Source organism: Leuresthes tenuis, unplaced genomic scaffold (genome assembly GCF_036924035.1).
Source record: "Leuresthes tenuis unplaced genomic scaffold, fLeuTen1.0.hap1 SCAF_12, whole genome shotgun sequence".
Taxonomy (NCBI): domain Eukaryota; kingdom Metazoa; phylum Chordata; class Actinopteri; order Atheriniformes; family Atherinopsidae; genus Leuresthes; species Leuresthes tenuis.
Window position 1 is genome coordinate 1,329,561 of NW_027325366.1, and position 15,376 is coordinate 1,344,936.

The following is a 15,376-nucleotide window of genomic DNA, read 5'->3' on the forward strand; positions in this document are numbered from 1 at the left end:
GCCTAGAGTGACTGCACTGTATGACCTCACCTGACAACTGCGCAGCTGCATATCTGTTGTGTCGACATGCTGCAGCATTTGGCAAACCTTGCTATCTTGCATATCTCCAGTGCAGACAGACAACCAAGGAACTTGCAGCAAAAATGTATTTCTTTCAGCGCATCTCCAAGCATCGACCCGGTACTGCAGTGCCGCTGGGAACGGTGCGCTCTTCTCTGCTCTTGTGAAAAAGCAAACAGTGGTGCAGGATGGAAGTTTCTTTTAGTCTGCTGAGAAAAGGGAGTGAATGCGAGGCAGACCTTAACACGGCTCTGGGAGTGAGCCGAGTGCGGGCTAACCGGGAGAATTGCTTGAAAGAAACGCGACACCGAATGAGCGCTCAGAACAAAGCCTCAATACGGTGTTTCCCGTGGTGTTTGTGGCTGCCTTGTCTTTTGCACAGAGTAAAAGACAAGGCAGCCATCGAATAGGGCCCGATTGTTCCTACTTGGGCAGCCGAGGAGCAAGGGGGAGCAAGCGTCTCAACCAAGAAAAGCTCACCATGGGGAAGGTGGCTATGCCAACTGGCCTGGTGCCCTGCTCCCGCAGTGACGGATAATCGTACTCTGGTTTCTCTTCATAACGTACAAGTCTTTCGCCTTTTACTAAAGACTTCCGTGGAGAGCAGCACTAATGAGTTGTTTCTATTTTTGGCAGGCTTTACCTTTGCGGGTGAAGCCCTTTCTGTCTGTGCAAAAGAAATCTTGTTCCTGTGCAGAGTGACTTCCCTGAGTAGAGTCGCCTTACTTGTTGTGACTGTGCCGATGTTGCTTGAATGGTGCTCGCGGGAGTGCAAAGTTATACCATTTAAAAGGGTGCTCAGTGCAGCGGGTGGGCGGAGGTGCAAAGTAACTCTCTGGCCACCTATGGCCATAAAAAGAACACCGCGACAAGTGCGCATTGTGCCAGTAAGGGCCCTCGGACGTGAACCAGTGGACAGTTATCGCTTCTCGGCGTTTTGGCTAAGATCAAGTGTAGTATCTGTTCTTATCAGTTTAATATCTCATATGTCCTCTATACGAGGACTACATATTAAATTGATTTTTAGGAACAGGAGTTGAAAAAGGAGCTTGCTCCGTTCACTCCAAGCATTGACCCGGTACTGCAGTGCCACTGGGAACGGTGCGCTCTTCTCTGCTCTTGTGAAAAAGCAAACAGTGGTGCAGGATGGAAGTTTCAGGGAGCCCAATATGAAATTTTCTTTTAGTCTGCTGAGAAAAGGGAGTGAATGCGAGGCAGACTTTAACACGGCTCTGGGAGCGAGCCGAGTGCGGGCTAACCGGGAGAATTGCTTGAAAGAAACGCGACACCGAATGAGCGCTCAGAACAAAGCCTCAATACGGTGTTTCCCGTGGTGTTTGTGGCTGCCTTGTCTTTTGCACAGAGTAAAAAACAAGGCAGCCATCGAATAGGGCCCGATTGTTCCTACTTGGTCAGCCGAGGAGCAAGGGGGAGCAAGCGTCTCAACCAAGCAAAGCTCACCATGGGGAAGGTGGCTATTCCAACTGGCCTGGTGCCCTGCTCCCGCAGTGACGGATAATCGTACTCTGGTTTCTCTTCATAACGTACAAGTCTTTCGCCTTTTACTAAAGACTTCCGTGGAGAGCAGCACTAATGAGTTGTTTCTATTTTTGGCAGGCTTTACCTTTGCGGGTGAAGCCCTTTCTGTCTGTGCAAAAGAAATCTTGTTCCTGTGCAGAGTGACTTCCCTGAGTAGAGTCGCCTTACTTGTTGTGACTGTGCCGATGTTGCTTGAATGGTGCTCGCGGGAGTGCAAAGTTATACCATTTAAAAGGGCTGAAGAGTGCTCAGTGCAGCGGGTGGGCGGAGGTGCAAAGTGACTCTCTGGCCACCTATGGCCATAAAAAGAACACCGCGACAAGTGCACATTGTGCCAGGAAGGGCCCTCGGACGTGAACCAGTGGACAGTTATCGCTTCTCGGCCTTTTGGCTAAGATCAAGTGTAGTATCTGTTCTTATCAGTTTAATATCTGATATGTCCTCTATACGAGGACTACATATTAAATGGATTTTTAGGAACAGGAGTTGAAAAAGGAGCTTGCTCCGTTCACTCCAAGCATCGACCCGGTACTGCAGTGCCGCTGGGAACGGTGCGCTCTTCTCTGCTCTTGTGAAAAAGCAAACAGTGGTGCAGGATGGAAGTTTCAGGGAGCCCAAGATGAAATTTTCTTTTAGTCTGCTGAGAAAAGAGAGTGAATGCGAGGGAGACTTTAACACGGCACTGGGAGCGAGCCGAGTGCGGGCTAACCGGGAGAATTACTTGAAAGAAACGCGACACCGAATGAGCGCTCAGAACAAAGCCTCAATACGGTGTTTCCCGTGGTGTTTGTGGCTGCCTTGTCTTTTGCACAGAGTAAAAGACAAGGCAGCCATCAAAAAGGGCCCGATTGTTCCTACTTGGGCAGCCGAGGAGCAAGGGGGAGCAAGCGTCTCAACCAAACAAAGCTCACCATGGGGAAGGTGGCTATGCCAACTGGCCTGGTGCCCTGCTCCCGCAGTGACGGATAATCGTACTCTGGTTTCTCTTCATAACGTACAAGTCTTTCGCCTTTTACTAAAGACTTCCGTGGAGAGCAGCACTAATGAGTTGTTTCTATTTTTGGCAGGCTTTACCTTTGCGGGTGAAGCCCTTTCTGTCTGTGCAAAAGAAATCTTGTTCCTGTGCAGAGTGATTTCCCTGAGTAGAGTCGCCTTACTTGTTGTGACTGTGCCGATGTTGCTTGAATGGTGCTCGCGGGAGTGCAAAGTTATACCATTTAAAAGGGTGCTCAGTGCAGCGGGTGGGCGGAGGTGCAAAGTGACTCTCTGGCCACCTATGGCCATAAAAAGAACACCGCGACAAGTGCGCATTGTGCCAGGAAGGGCCCTCGGACGTGAACCAGTGGACAGTTATCGCTTCTCGGCCTTTTGGCTAAGATCAAGTGTAGTATCTGTTCTTATCAGTTTAATATCTGGTATGTCCTCTATACGAGGACTACATATTAAATAGATTTTTAGGAACAGGAGTTGAAAAAGGAGCTTGCTCCGTTCACTCCAAGCATTGACCCGGTACTGCAGTGCCACTGAGAACGGTGCCCTCTTCTCTGCTCTTGTGAAAAAGCAAACAGTGGTGCAGGATGGAAGTTTCTTTTAGTCTGCTGAGAAAAGGGAGTGAATGCGAGGCAGACTTTAACACGGCTCTGGGAGCGAGCCGAGTGCGGGCTAACCGGGAGAATTGCTTGAAAGAAACGCGACACCGAATGAGCGCTCAGAACAAAGCCTCAATACGGTGTTTCCCGTGGTGTTTGTGGCTGCCTTGTCTTTTGCACAGAGTAAAAAACAAGGCAGCCATCGAATAGGGCCCGATTGTTCCTACTTGGTCAGCCGAGGAGCAAGGGGGAGCAAGCGTCTCAACCAAGCAAAGCTCACCATGGGGAAGGTGGCTATGCCAACTGGCCTGGTGCCCTGCTCCCGCAGTGACAAATAATCGTACTCTGGTTTCTCTTCATAACGTACAAGTCTTTCGCCTTTTACTAAAGACTTCCGTGGAGAGCAGCACTAATGAGTTGATTCTATTTTTGGCAGGCTTTACCTTTGCGGGTGAAGCCCTTTCTGTCTGTGCAAAAGAAATCTTGTTCCTGTGCAGAGTGACTTCCCTGAGTAGAGTCGCCTTACTTGTTGTGACTGTGCCGATGTTGCTTGAATGGTGCTCGCGGGAGTGCAAAGTTATACCATTTAAGAGTGCTCAGTGCAGCGGGTGGGCGGAGGTGCAAAGTGACTCTCTGGCCACCTATGGCCATAAAAAGAACACCGCGACAAGTGCGCATTGTGCCAGGAAGGGCCCTCGGACGTGAACCAGTGGACAGTTATCACTTCTCGGCCTTTTGGCTAAGATCAAATGTAGTATCTGTTCTTATCAGTTTAATATCTGATATGTCCTCTATACGAGGACTACATATTAAATGGATTTTTAGGAACAGGAGTTGAAAAAGGAGCTTGCTCCGTTCACTCCAAGCATCGACCCGGTACTGCAGTGCCGCTGGGAACGGTGCGCTCTTCTCTGCTCTTGTGAAAAAGCAAACCGTGGTGCAGGATGGAAGTTTCAGGGAGCCCAAGATGAAATTTTCTTTTAGTCTGCTGAGAAAATGGAGTGAATGCGAGGCAGACTTTAACACGGCTCTGGGAGCGAGCCGAGTGCGGGCTAACCGGGAGAATTGCTTGAAAGAAACGCGACACCGAATGAGCGCTCAGAACAAAGCCTCAATACGGTGTTTCCCGTGGTGTTTGTGGCTGCCTTGTCTTTTGCACAGAGTAAAAAACAAGGCAGCAATCGAATAGGGCCCGATTGTTCCTACTTGGTCAGCCGAGGAGCAAGGGGGAGCAAGCGTCTCAACCAAGCAAAGCTCACCATGGGGAAGGTGGCTATGCCAACTGGCCTGGTGCCCTGCTCAGGCAGTGACGGATAATCGTACTCTGGTTTCTCTTCATAACGTACAAGTCTTTCGCCTTTTACTAAAGACTTCCGTGGAGAACAGCACTCATGAGTTGTTTCTATTTTTGGCAGGCTTTACCTTTCCGGGTGAAGCCCTTTCTGTCTGTGCAAAAGAAATCTTGTTCCTGTGCAGAGTGACTTCCCTGAGGAGAGTTGCCTTACTTGTTGTGACTGTGCCGATGTTGCTTGAATGGTGCTCGCGGGAGTGCAAAGTTATACCATTTAAAAGGGCTGAAGAGTGCTCAGTGCAGCGGGTGGGCGGAGGTGCAAAGTGACTCTCTGGCCACCTATGGCCATAAAAAGAACACCGCGACAAGTGCGCATTGTGCCAGGAAGGGCCCTCGGACGTGAACCAGTGGACAGTTATCGCTTCTCGGCCTTTTGGCTAAGATCAAGTGTAGTATCTGTTCTTATCAGTTTAATATCTGATATGTCCTCTATACGAGGACTACATATTAAATGGATTTTTAGGAACAAGAGTTGAAAAAGGAGCTTGCTCCGTACACTCCAAGCATCGACCCGGTACTGCAGTGCCGCTGGAAATGGTGCGCTCTTCTCTGTTCTTGTGAAAAAGCAAACAGTGGTGCAGGATGGAAGTTTCAGGGAGCCCAAGATGAAATTTTCTTTTAGTCTGCTGAGAAAAGGGAGTGAATGCGAGGCAGACTTTAACACGGCTCTGGGAGCGAGCCGGGTGCGGGCTAACCGGGAGAATTGCTTGAAAGAAACGCGACACCGAATGAGCGCTCAGAACAAAGCCTCAATACGGTGTTTCCCGTGGTGTTTGTTGCTGCCTTGTCTTTTGCACAGAGTAAAAGACAAGGCAGCCATCGAATAGGGCCCGATTGTTCCTACTTTGTCAGCCGAGGAGCAAGGGGGAGCAAGCATCTCAACCAAGCAAAGCTCACCATGGGGAAGGTGGCTATGCCAACTGGCCTGGTGCCCTGCTCCCGAAGTGACGGATAATCGTACTCTGGTTTCTCTTCATAACGTACAAGTCTTTCGCCTTTTACTAAAGACTTCCGTGGAGAGCAGCACTAATGAGTTGTTTCTATTTTTTGCAGGCTTTACCTTTGCGGGTGTAGCCCTTTCTGTCTGTGCAAAAGAAATCTTGTTCCTGTGCAGAGTGACTTCCCTGAGTAGAGTCGCCTTACTTGTTGTGACTGTGCCGATGTTGCTTGAATGGTGCTCGCGGGAGTGCAAAGTTATACCATTTAAAAGTGCTGAAGAGTGCTCAGTGCAGCGGGTGGGCTGAGGTGCAAAGTGACTCTCTGGCCACCTATGGCCATAAAAAGAACACCGCGACAAGTGCGCATTGTGCCAGGAAGGGCCCTCGGACGTGAACCAGTAGACAGTTATCGCATCTCGGCCTTTTGGCTAAGATCAAGTGTAGTATCTGTTCTTATCAGTTTAATATCTGATATGTCCTCTATACGAGGACTACATATTAAATGGATTTTTAGGAACAGGAATTGAAAACGGAGCTTGCTCCGTTCACTGCAAGCATCGACCCGGTACTGCAGTGCCGCTGGGAACGGTGCGCTCTTCTCTGCTCTTGTGAAAAAGCAAACAGTGGTTCAGGATGGAGGTTTCAGGGAGCCCAAGATGAAATTTTCTTTTCGTCTGCTGATAAAAGGGAGTGAATGCGAGGCAGACTTTAACACGGCTCTGGGAGTGAGCCGAGTGCGGGCTAACCGGGAGAATTGCTTGAAAGAAACGCAACACCGAATGAGCGCTCAGAACAAAGCCTCAATACGTTGTTTCCCGTGGTGTTTGTGGCTGCCTTGTCTTTTGCACAGAGTAAAAGACAAGGCAGCCATCGAATAGGGCCCGATTGTTCCTACTTGGTCAGCCGAGGAGCAAGCGTCTCAACCAAGCAAAGCTCACCATGGGGAAGGTGGCTATGCCAACTGGCCTGGTGCCCTGCTCCCGCAGTGACGGATAATCGTACTCTGGTTTCTCTTCATAACGTACAAGTCTTTCGCCTTTTACTAAAGACTTCCGTGGAGAGCAGCACTAATGAGTTGTTTCTATTTTTGGCAGGCTTTACCTTTGCGGGTGAAGCCCTTTTTGTCCGTGCAAAAGAAATCTTGTTCCTGTGCAGAGTGACTTCCCTGAGTAGACTCGCCTTACTTGTTGTGACTGTGCCGATGGTGCTCGCGGGAGTGCAAAGTTATACCATTTAAAAGGGCTGAAGAGTGCTCAGTGCAGCGGGTGGGCGGAGGTGCAAAGTGACTCTCTGGCCACCTCTGGCCATAAAAAGAACACCGCGACAAGTGCGCATTGTGCCAGGAAGGGCCCTCGGACGTGAACCAGTGGACAGTTATCGCTTCTCGGCCTTTTGGCTAAGATCAAGTGTAGTATCTGTTCTTATCAGTTTAATATCTGATATGTCCTCTATACGAGGACTACATATTAAATGGACTTTTAGGAACAGGAGTTGAAAAAGGAGCTTGCTCTGTTAACTCCAAGCATCGACCCTGTACTGCAGTGCCGCTGGGAACGGTGCGCTCTTCTCTGCTCTTGTGAAAAAGCAAACCGTGGTGCAGGATGGAAGTTTCAGGGAGCCCAAGATGAAATTTTCTTTTAGTCTGCTGAGAAAATGGAGTGAATGCGAGGCAGACTTTAACACGGCTCTGGGAGCGAGCCGAGTGCGGGCTAACCGGGAGAATTGCTTGAAAGAAACGCGACACCGAATGAGCGCTCAGAACAAAGCCTCAATACGGTGTTTCCCGTGGTGTTTGTGGCTGCCTTGTCTTTTGCACAGAGTAAAAGACAAGGCAGCCTTCGAATAGGGCCCGATTGTTCCTACTTGGTCAGCCGGGGAGCAAGCGTCTCAACCATGCAAAGCTCACCATGGGGAAGGTGGCTATGCCAACTGGCCTGGTGCCCTGCTCCCGAAGTGACGGATAATGGTACTCTGGTTTCTCTTCATAACGTACAAGTCTTTCGCCTTTTACTAAAGACTTCCGTGGAGAGCAGCACTAATGAGTTGTTTCTATTTTTGGCAGGCTTTACCTTTGCGGGTGAAGCCCTTTCTCTCTGTGCAAAAGAAATCTTGTTCCTGTGCAGAGTGACTTCCCTGAGTAGAGTCGCCTTACTTGTTGTGACTGTGCCGATGTTGCTTGAATGGTGCTCCCGGGAGTGCAAAGTTATACCATTTAAAAGGGCTGAAGAGTGCTCAGTGCAGCGGGTGGGCGGAGGTGCAAAGTGACTCTCTGGCCACCTATGGCCATAAAAAGAACACCGCGACAAGTGCGCATTGTGCCAGGAAGGGCCCTCGGACGTGAACCAGTGGACAGTTATCGCTTCTCGGCCTTTTGGCTAAGATCAAGTGTAGTATCTGTTCTTATCAGTTTAATATCTGATATGTCCTCTATACGAGGACTACATATTAAATGGATTTTTAGGAACAGGAGTTGAAAAAGGAGCTTGCTCCGTTCACTCCAAGCATTGACCCGGTACTGCAGTGCCACTGGGAACGGTGCCCTCTTCTCTGCTCTTGTGGAAAAGCAAACAGTGGTGCAGGATGGAAGTTTCTTTTAGTCTGCTGAAAAAAGGGAGTGAATGCGAGGCAGACTTTAACACGGCTCTGGGAGCGAGCCGAGTGCGGGCTAACCGGGAGAATTGCTTGAAAGAAACGCGACACTGAATGAGCGCTCAGAACAAAGCCTCAATACGGTGTTTCCCGTGGTGTTTGTGGCTGCCTTGTCTTTTGCACAGAGTAAAAGACAAGGCAGCCATCGAATAGGGCCCGATTGTTCCTACTTGGTCAGCCGAGGAGCAAGGGGGAGCAAGCGTCTCAACCAAGCAAAGCTCACCACGGGGAAGGTGGCTATGCCAACTGGTCTGGTGCCCTGCTCCCGCAGTGACGGATAATCGTACTCTGGTTTCTCTTCATAACGTACAAGTCTTTCGCCTTTTACTAAAGACTTCCGTGGAGAGCAGCACTAATGAGTTTTTTCTATTTTTGGCAGGCTTTACCTTTGCGGGTGAAGCCCTTTCTCTCTGTGCAAAAGAAATCTTGTTCCTGTGCAGAGTGACTTCCCTGAGTAGAGTCGCCTTACTTGTTGTGACTGTGCCGATGTTGCTTGAATGGTGCTCGCGGGAGTGCAAAGTTATACCATTTAAAAGGGCTGAAGAGTGCTCAGTGCAGCGGGTGGGCGGAGGTGCAAAGTGACTCTCTGGCCACCTATGGCCATAAAAAGAACACCGCGACAAGTGCGCATTGTGCCAGGAAGGGCCCTCGGACGTGAACCAGTGGACAGTTATCGCTTCTCGGCCTTTTGGCTAAGATCAAGTATAGTATCTGTTCTTATCAGTTTAATATCTGATATGTCCTCTATACGAGGACTACATATTAAATGGATTTTTAGGAACAGGAGTTGAAAAAGGAGCTTGCTCCGTTCACTCCAAGCATCGACCCGGTACTGCAGTGCCGCTGGGAACGGTGCGCTCTTCTCTGCTCTTGTGGAAGTTTCAGGGAGCCCAAGATGAAATTTTCTTTTAGTCTGCTGAGAAGAGGGAGTGAATGCGAGGCAGACTTTAACACGGCTCTCGGAGCGAGCCGAGTGCGGGCTAACCGGGAGAATTGCTTGAAAGAAACGCGACACCGAATGAGCGCTCAGAACAAAGCCTCAATACGGTGTTTCCCGTGGTGTTTGTGGCAGCCTTGTCTTTTGCACAGAGTAAAAGACAAGGCAGCCATCGAATAGGGCCCGATTGTTCCTACTTGGTTCAGCCGAGGAGCAAGGGGGCTCAAGCGTCTCAACCAAGCAAAGCTCACCATGGGGAAGGTGGCTATGCCAACTGGCCTGGTGCCCTGCTCCCGCAGTGACGGATAATCGTACTCTGGTTTCTCTTCATAACGTACAAGTCTTTTGCCTTTTACTAAAGACTTCCGTGGAGAGCAGCACTAATGAGTTGTTTCTATTTTTGGCAGGCGTTACCTTTGCGTGTGAAGCCCTTTCTGTCTGTGCAAAAGAAATCTTGTTCCTGTGCAGAGTGACTTCCCTGAGTAGAGTCGCCTTACTTGTTGTGACTGTGCCGATGTTGCTTGAATGGTGCTCGCGGGAGTGCAAAGTTATACCATTTAAAAGTGCTGAAGAGTGCTCAGTGCAGCGGGTGGGCGGAGGTGCAAAGTGACTCTCTGGCCACCTATGGCCATAAAAAGAACACCGCGACAAGTGCGCATTGTGCCAGGAAGGGCCCTCGGACGTGAACCAGTGGACAGTTATCGCTTCTCGGCCTTTTGGCTAAGATCAAGTGTAGTATCTGTTCTTATCAGTTTAATATCTGATATGTCCTCTATACGAGGACTACATATTAAATGGATTTTTAGGAACAGGAGTTGAAAAAGGAGCTTGCTCCGTTCACTCCAAGCATCGACCCGGTACTGCAGTGCCGCTGGGAACGGTGCGCTCTTCTCTGCTCTTGTGAAAAAGCAAACCGTGGTGCAGGATGGAAGTTTCAGGGAGCCCAAGATGAAATTTTCTTTTAGTCTGCTGAGAAAAGGGAGTGAATGTGAGGCAGACTTTAACACGGCTCTGGGAGCGAGCCGAGTGCGGGCAAACCGGGAGAATTGCTTGAAAGAAACGCGACACCGAATGAGCGCTCAGAACAAAGCCTCAATACGGTGTTTCCCGTGGTGTTTGTGGCTGCCTTGTCTTTTGCACAGAGTAAAAGACAAGGCAGCCATCGAATAGGGCCCGATTGTTCCTACTTGGTCAGCCGAGGAGCAAGCGTCTCAACCAAGCAAAGCTCACCATGGGGAAGGTGGCTATGCCAACTGGCCTGGTGCCCTGCTCCCGCAGTGACGGATAATCGTACTCTGGTTTCTCTTCATAACGTACAAGTCTTTCGCCTTTTACTAAAGACTTCCGTGGAGAGCAGCACTAATGAGTTGTTTCTATTTTTGGCAGGCTTTACCTTTGCGGGTGTAGCCCTTTTTGTCCGTGCAAAAGAAATCTTGTTCCTGTGCAGAGTGACTTCCCTGAGTAGAGTCGCCTTACTTGTTGTGACTGTGCCGATGTTGCTTGAATGGTGCTCGCGGGAGTGCAAAGTGACTCTCTGGCCACCTCTGGCCATAAAAAGAACACCGCGACAAGTGCGCATTGTGCCAGGAAGGGCCCTCGGACGTGAACCAGTGGACAGTTATCGCTTCTCGGCCTTTTGCCTAAGATCAAGTGTAGTATCTGTTCTTATCAGTTTAATATCTGATATGTCCTCTATACGAGGACTACATATTAAATCAGTGTTTCTCAATTCCGGTCCTCATGACCCACTGCCCTGCATGTTTTCGAAGTTTCCCTCCTCCACCACACCTGATTCAAATGATCAGCTCGTCATCAAGCTCTGTAGTGGCCTGATAAGCAGCCATTCATTTGAATCAGGTGTGGTGGAGGAGGGAAACATTGAAAACATGCAGGGCAGTGGGTCATGAGGACCGGAATTGAGAAACACTGTATTAAATGGACTTTTAGGAACAGGAGTTGAAAAAGGAGCTTGCTCCGTTCACTCCTAGCATTGACCCGGTACTGCAGTGCCGCTGGGAACGGTGCGCTCTTCTCTGCTCTTGAGAAAAAGCAAACAGTGGTGCAGGATGGAAGTTTCAGGGAGCCCAAGATGAAATTTTCTTTTAGTCTGCTGAGAAAAGAGAGTGAATGCGAGGGAGACTTTAACACGGCACTGGGAGCGAGCCGAGTGCGGGCTAACCGGGAGAATTACTTGAAAGAAACGCGACACCGAATGAGCGCTCAGAACAAAGCCTCAATACGGTGTTTCCCGTGGTGTTTGTGGCTGCCTTGTCTTTTGCACAGAGTAAAAGACAAGGCAGCCTTCGAATAGGGCCCAATTGTTCCTACTTGGTCAGCCGGGGAGCAAGCGTCTCAACCATGCAAAGCTCACCATGGGGAAGGTGGCTATGCCAACTGGCCTGGTGCCCTGCTCCCGAAGTGACGGATAATCGTACTCTGGTTTCTCTTCATAACGTACAAGTCTTTCGCCTTTTACTAAAGACTTCCGTGGAGAGCAGCACTAATGAGTTGTTTCTATTTTTGGCAGGCTTTACCTTTGCGGGTGAAGCCCTTTCTCTCTGTGCAAAAGAAATCTTGTTCCTGTGCAGAGTGACTTCCCTGAGTAGAGTCGCCTTACTTGTTGTGACTGTGCCGATGTTGCTTGAATGGTGCTCCCGGGAGTGCAAAGTTATACCATTTAAAAGGGCTGAAGAGTGCTCAGTGCAGCGGGTGGGCGGAGGTGCAAAGTGACACTCTGGCCACCTATGGCCATAAAAAGAACACCGCGACAAGTGCGCATTGTGCCAGGAAGGGCCCTCGGACGTGAACCAGTGGACAGTTATCGCTTCTCGGCCTTTTGGCTAAGATCAAGTGTAGTATCTGTTCTTATCAGTTTAATATCTGATATGTCCTCTATACGAGGACTACATATTAAATGGATTTTTAGGAACAAGAGTTGAAAAAGGAGCTTGCTCCGTACACTCCAAGCATCGACCCGGTACTGCAGTGCCGCTGGAAATGGTGCGCTCTTCTCTGTTCTTGTGAAAAAGCAAACAGTGGTGCAGGATGGAAGTTTCAGGGAGCCCAAGATGAAATTTTCTTTTAGTCTGCTGAGAAAAGGGAGTGAATGCGAGGCAGACTTTAACACGGCTCTGGGAGCGAGCCGGGTGCGGGCTAACCGGGAGAATTGCTTGAAAGAAACGCGACACCGAATGAGCGCTCAGAACAAAGCCTCAATACGGTGTTTCCCGTGGTGTTTGTTGCTGCCTTGTCTTTTGCACAGAGTAAAAGACAAGGCAGCCATCGAATAGGGCCCGATTGTTCCTACTTTGTCAGCCGAGGAGCAAGGGGGAGCAAGCATCTCAACCAAGCAAAGCTCACCATGGGGAAGGTGGCTATGCCAACTGGCCTGGTGCCCTGCTCCCGAAGTGACGGATAATCGTACTCTGGTTTCTCTTCATAACGTACAAGTCTTTCGCCTTTTACTAAAGACTTCCGTGGAGAGCAGCACTAATGAGTTGTTTCTATTTTTTGCAGGCTTTACCTTTGCGGGTGTAGCCCTTTCTGTCTGTGCAAAAGAAATCTTGTTCCTGTGCAGAGTGACTTCCCTGAGTAGAGTCGCCTTACTTGTTGTGACTGTGCCGATGTTGCTTGAATGGTGCTCGCGGGAGTGCAAAGTTATACCATTTAAAAGTGCTGAAGAGTGCTCAGTGCAGCGGGTGGGCTGAGGTGCAAAGTGACTCTCTGGCCACCTATGGCCATAAAAAGAACACCGCGACAAGTGCGCATTGTGCCAGGAAGGGCCCTCGGACGTGAACCAGTAGACAGTTATCGCATCTCGGCCTTTTGGCTAAGATCAAGTGTAGTATCTGTTCTTATCAGTTTAATATCTGATATGTCCTCTATACGAGGACTACATATTAAATGGATTTTTAGGAACAGGAATTGAAAACGGAGCTTGCTCCGTTCACTGCAAGCATCGACCCGGTACTGCAGTGCCGCTGGGAACGGTGCGCTCTTCTCTGCTCTTGTGAAAAAGCAAACAGTGGTTCAGGATGGAGGTTTCAGGGAGCCCAAGATGAAATTTTCTTTTCGTCTGCTGATAAAAGGGAGTGAATGCGAGGCAGACTTTAACACGGCTCTGGGAGTGAGCCGAGTGCGGGCTAACCGGGAGAATTGCTTGAAAGAAACGCAACACCGAATGAGCGCTCAGAACAAAGCCTCAATACGTTGTTTCCCGTGGTGTTTGTGGCTGCCTTGTCTTTTGCACAGAGTAAAAGACAAGGCAGCCATCGAATAGGGCCCGATTGTTCCTACTTGGTCAGCCGAGGAGCAAGCGTCTCAACCAAGCAAAGCTCACCATGGGGAAGGTGGCTATGCCAACTGGCCTGGTGCCCTGCTCCCGCAGTGACGGATAATCGTACTCTGGTTTCTCTTCATAACGTACAAGTCTTTCGCCTTTTACTAAAGACTTCCGTGGAGAGCAGCACTAATGAGTTGTTTCTATTTTTGGCAGGCTTTACCTTTGCGGGTGAAGCCCTTTTTGTCCGTGCAAAAGAAATCTTGTTCCTGTGCAGAGTGACTTCCCTGAGTAGACTCGCCTTACTTGTTGTGACTGTGCCGATGGTGCTCGCGGGAGTGCAAAGTTATACCATTTAAAAGGGCTGAAGAGTGCTCAGTGCAGCGGGTGGGCGGAGGTGCAAAGTGACTCTCTGGCCACCTCTGGCCATAAAAAGAACACCGCGACAAGTGCGCATTGTGCCAGGAAGGGCCCTCGGACGTGAAGCAGTGGACAGTTATCGCTTCTCGGCCTTTTGGCTAAGATCAAGTGTAGTATCTGTTCTTATCAGTTTAATATCTGATATGTCCTCTATACGAGGACTACATATTAAATGGACTTTTAGGAACAGGAGTTGAAAAAGGAGCTTGCTCTGTTAACTCCAAGCATCGACCCGGTACTGCAGTGCCGCTGGGAACGGTGCGCTCTTCTCTGCTCTTGTGAAAAAGCAAACCGTGGTGCAGGATGGAAGTTTCAGGGAGCCCAAGATGAAATTTTCTTTTAGTCTGCTGAGAAAATGGAGTGAATGCGAGGCAGACTTTAACACGGCTCTGGGAGCGAGCCGAGTGCGGGCTAACCGGGAGAATTGCTTGAAAGAAACGCGACACCGAATGAGCGCTCAGAACAAAGCCTCAATACGGTGTTTCCCGTGGTGTTTGTGGCTGCCTTGTCTTTTGCACAGAGTAAAAGACAAGGCAGCCTTCGAATAGGGCCCAATTGTTCCTACTTGGTCAGCCGGGGAGCAAGCGTCTCAACCATGCAAAGCTCACCATGGGGAAGGTGGCTATGCCAACTGGCCTGGTGCCCTGCTCCCGAAGTGACGGATAATCGTACTCTGGTTTCTCTTCATAACGTACAAGTCTTTCGCCTTTTACTAAAGACTTCCGTGGAGAGCAGCACTAATGAGTTGTTTCTATTTTTGGCAGGCTTTACCTTTGCGGGTGAAGCCCTTTCTCTCTGTGCAAAAGAAATCTTGTTCCTGTGCAGAGTGACTTCCCTGAGTAGAGTCGCCTTACTTGTTGTGACTGTGCCGATGTTGCTTGAATGGTGCTCCCGGGAGTGCAAAGTTATACCATTTAAAAGGGCTGAAGAGTGCTCAGTGCAGCGGGTGGGCGGAGGTGCAAAGTGACACTCTGGCCACCTATGGCCATAAAAAGAACACCGCGACAAGTGCGCATTGTGCCAGGAAGGGCCCTCGGACGTGAACCAGTGGACAGTTATCGCTTCTCGGCCTTTTGGCTAAGATCAAGTGTAGTATCTGTTCTTATCAGTTTAATATCTGATATGTCCTCTATACGAGGACAACATATTAAATGGATTTTTAGGAACAGGAGTTGAAAAAGGAGCTTGCTCCGTTCACTCCAAGCATCGACCCGGTACTGCAGTGCCGCTGGGAACGGTGCGCTCTTCTCTGCTCTTGTGAAAAAGCAAACAGTGGTGCAGGATGGAAGTTTCTTTTAGTCTGCTGAGAAAAGGGAGTGAATGCTAGGCAGACTTTAACACGGCTCTGGGAGCGAGCCGAGTGCGGGCTAACCGGGAGAATTGCTTGAAAGAAACGCGACACCGAATGAGCGCTCAGAACAAAGCCTCAATACGGTGTTTCCCGTGGTGTTTGTGGCTGCCTTGTCTTTTGCACAGAGTAAAAGACAAGGCAGCCATCGAATAGGGCCCGATTGTTCCTACTTGGTCAGCCGGGGAGCAAGCGTCTCAACCAAGCAAAGCTCACCATGGGGAAGGTGGCTATGCCAACTGGCCTGGTGCCCTGCTCCCGCAGTG

General features: G+C 49.7%; 30 non-coding genes and 1 pseudogene across 30 annotated transcripts; all 31 read left to right on the plus strand.

Annotated features, from left to right (window-relative positions):
- The first annotated feature begins 600 nt into the window (after positions 1 to 600).
- Positions 601 to 714, plus strand: LOC140320999 (U5 spliceosomal RNA). The gene has a single exon (XR_011918763.1). It is a non-coding gene; the product is annotated as a U5 spliceosomal RNA (small nuclear RNA).
- A 267-nt stretch (positions 715 to 981) lies between these two features.
- Positions 982 to 1,172, plus strand: LOC140320452 (U2 spliceosomal RNA). Its single transcript, XR_011918301.1, has one exon. It is a non-coding gene; the product is annotated as a U2 spliceosomal RNA (small nuclear RNA).
- Positions 1,173 to 1,581: 409 nt separating this feature from the next.
- LOC140321000 (U5 spliceosomal RNA) lies at positions 1,582 to 1,695 on the plus strand. Its single transcript, XR_011918764.1, has one exon. It is a non-coding gene; the product is annotated as a U5 spliceosomal RNA (small nuclear RNA).
- A 275-nt stretch (positions 1,696 to 1,970) lies between these two features.
- On the plus strand, positions 1,971 to 2,161 carry LOC140266411 (U2 spliceosomal RNA). The gene has a single exon (XR_011907043.1). It is a non-coding gene; the product is annotated as a U2 spliceosomal RNA (small nuclear RNA).
- A 409-nt stretch (positions 2,162 to 2,570) lies between these two features.
- On the plus strand, positions 2,571 to 2,684 carry LOC140321001 (U5 spliceosomal RNA). The gene has a single exon (XR_011918765.1). It is a non-coding gene; the product is annotated as a U5 spliceosomal RNA (small nuclear RNA).
- Positions 2,685 to 2,951: 267 nt separating this feature from the next.
- Positions 2,952 to 3,142, plus strand: LOC140320312 (U2 spliceosomal RNA). Its single transcript, XR_011918172.1, has one exon. It is a non-coding gene; the product is annotated as a U2 spliceosomal RNA (small nuclear RNA).
- Positions 3,143 to 3,528: 386 nt separating this feature from the next.
- Positions 3,529 to 3,642, plus strand: LOC140321038 (U5 spliceosomal RNA). The gene has a single exon (XR_011918799.1). It is a non-coding gene; the product is annotated as a U5 spliceosomal RNA (small nuclear RNA).
- A 265-nt stretch (positions 3,643 to 3,907) lies between these two features.
- On the plus strand, positions 3,908 to 4,098 carry LOC140320251 (U2 spliceosomal RNA). The gene has a single exon (XR_011918117.1). It is a non-coding gene; the product is annotated as a U2 spliceosomal RNA (small nuclear RNA).
- Positions 4,099 to 4,507: 409 nt separating this feature from the next.
- On the plus strand, positions 4,508 to 4,621 carry LOC140265967 (U5 spliceosomal RNA). The gene has a single exon (XR_011906644.1). It is a non-coding gene; the product is annotated as a U5 spliceosomal RNA (small nuclear RNA).
- A 275-nt stretch (positions 4,622 to 4,896) lies between these two features.
- Positions 4,897 to 5,087, plus strand: LOC140320441 (U2 spliceosomal RNA). The gene has a single exon (XR_011918291.1). It is a non-coding gene; the product is annotated as a U2 spliceosomal RNA (small nuclear RNA).
- A 409-nt stretch (positions 5,088 to 5,496) lies between these two features.
- Positions 5,497 to 5,609, plus strand: LOC140320675 (U5 spliceosomal RNA). The gene has a single exon (XR_011918466.1). It is a non-coding gene; the product is annotated as a U5 spliceosomal RNA (small nuclear RNA).
- A 276-nt stretch (positions 5,610 to 5,885) lies between these two features.
- Positions 5,886 to 6,076, plus strand: LOC140320437 (U2 spliceosomal RNA). Its single transcript, XR_011918286.1, has one exon. It is a non-coding gene; the product is annotated as a U2 spliceosomal RNA (small nuclear RNA).
- A 399-nt stretch (positions 6,077 to 6,475) lies between these two features.
- LOC140321002 (U5 spliceosomal RNA) lies at positions 6,476 to 6,589 on the plus strand. The gene has a single exon (XR_011918766.1). It is a non-coding gene; the product is annotated as a U5 spliceosomal RNA (small nuclear RNA).
- A 264-nt stretch (positions 6,590 to 6,853) lies between these two features.
- On the plus strand, positions 6,854 to 7,044 carry LOC140320249 (U2 spliceosomal RNA). Its single transcript, XR_011918115.1, has one exon. It is a non-coding gene; the product is annotated as a U2 spliceosomal RNA (small nuclear RNA).
- Positions 7,045 to 7,443: 399 nt separating this feature from the next.
- LOC140321003 (U5 spliceosomal RNA) lies at positions 7,444 to 7,557 on the plus strand. The gene has a single exon (XR_011918767.1). It is a non-coding gene; the product is annotated as a U5 spliceosomal RNA (small nuclear RNA).
- A 275-nt stretch (positions 7,558 to 7,832) lies between these two features.
- On the plus strand, positions 7,833 to 8,023 carry LOC140266445 (U2 spliceosomal RNA). Its single transcript, XR_011907075.1, has one exon. It is a non-coding gene; the product is annotated as a U2 spliceosomal RNA (small nuclear RNA).
- Positions 8,024 to 8,409: 386 nt separating this feature from the next.
- LOC140320727 (U5 spliceosomal RNA) lies at positions 8,410 to 8,523 on the plus strand. Its single transcript, XR_011918514.1, has one exon. It is a non-coding gene; the product is annotated as a U5 spliceosomal RNA (small nuclear RNA).
- Positions 8,524 to 8,798: 275 nt separating this feature from the next.
- On the plus strand, positions 8,799 to 8,989 carry LOC140320178 (U2 spliceosomal RNA). The gene has a single exon (XR_011918050.1). It is a non-coding gene; the product is annotated as a U2 spliceosomal RNA (small nuclear RNA).
- A 385-nt stretch (positions 8,990 to 9,374) lies between these two features.
- On the plus strand, positions 9,375 to 9,488 carry LOC140265590 (U5 spliceosomal RNA). Its single transcript, XR_011906300.1, has one exon. It is a non-coding gene; the product is annotated as a U5 spliceosomal RNA (small nuclear RNA).
- Positions 9,489 to 9,763: 275 nt separating this feature from the next.
- On the plus strand, positions 9,764 to 9,954 carry LOC140266412 (U2 spliceosomal RNA). The gene has a single exon (XR_011907044.1). It is a non-coding gene; the product is annotated as a U2 spliceosomal RNA (small nuclear RNA).
- Positions 9,955 to 10,353: 399 nt separating this feature from the next.
- On the plus strand, positions 10,354 to 10,467 carry LOC140321004 (U5 spliceosomal RNA). The gene has a single exon (XR_011918768.1). It is a non-coding gene; the product is annotated as a U5 spliceosomal RNA (small nuclear RNA).
- A 216-nt stretch (positions 10,468 to 10,683) lies between these two features.
- Positions 10,684 to 10,813, plus strand: LOC140320640 (U2 spliceosomal RNA; annotated as a pseudogene).
- Positions 10,814 to 10,899: 86 nt separating this feature from the next.
- LOC140320656 (U2 spliceosomal RNA) lies at positions 10,900 to 11,095 on the plus strand. The gene has a single exon (XR_011918449.1). It is a non-coding gene; the product is annotated as a U2 spliceosomal RNA (small nuclear RNA).
- Positions 11,096 to 11,494: 399 nt separating this feature from the next.
- Positions 11,495 to 11,608, plus strand: LOC140321005 (U5 spliceosomal RNA). Its single transcript, XR_011918769.1, has one exon. It is a non-coding gene; the product is annotated as a U5 spliceosomal RNA (small nuclear RNA).
- Positions 11,609 to 11,883: 275 nt separating this feature from the next.
- LOC140320442 (U2 spliceosomal RNA) lies at positions 11,884 to 12,074 on the plus strand. The gene has a single exon (XR_011918292.1). It is a non-coding gene; the product is annotated as a U2 spliceosomal RNA (small nuclear RNA).
- Positions 12,075 to 12,483: 409 nt separating this feature from the next.
- Positions 12,484 to 12,596, plus strand: LOC140320676 (U5 spliceosomal RNA). The gene has a single exon (XR_011918467.1). It is a non-coding gene; the product is annotated as a U5 spliceosomal RNA (small nuclear RNA).
- A 276-nt stretch (positions 12,597 to 12,872) lies between these two features.
- Positions 12,873 to 13,063, plus strand: LOC140320438 (U2 spliceosomal RNA). Its single transcript, XR_011918287.1, has one exon. It is a non-coding gene; the product is annotated as a U2 spliceosomal RNA (small nuclear RNA).
- Positions 13,064 to 13,462: 399 nt separating this feature from the next.
- On the plus strand, positions 13,463 to 13,576 carry LOC140321006 (U5 spliceosomal RNA). Its single transcript, XR_011918770.1, has one exon. It is a non-coding gene; the product is annotated as a U5 spliceosomal RNA (small nuclear RNA).
- Positions 13,577 to 13,840: 264 nt separating this feature from the next.
- LOC140320148 (U2 spliceosomal RNA) lies at positions 13,841 to 14,031 on the plus strand. Its single transcript, XR_011918022.1, has one exon. It is a non-coding gene; the product is annotated as a U2 spliceosomal RNA (small nuclear RNA).
- A 399-nt stretch (positions 14,032 to 14,430) lies between these two features.
- LOC140321007 (U5 spliceosomal RNA) lies at positions 14,431 to 14,544 on the plus strand. The gene has a single exon (XR_011918771.1). It is a non-coding gene; the product is annotated as a U5 spliceosomal RNA (small nuclear RNA).
- Positions 14,545 to 14,819: 275 nt separating this feature from the next.
- Positions 14,820 to 15,010, plus strand: LOC140266269 (U2 spliceosomal RNA). The gene has a single exon (XR_011906913.1). It is a non-coding gene; the product is annotated as a U2 spliceosomal RNA (small nuclear RNA).
- The last annotated feature ends 366 nt before the right edge of the window (positions 15,011 to 15,376 follow it).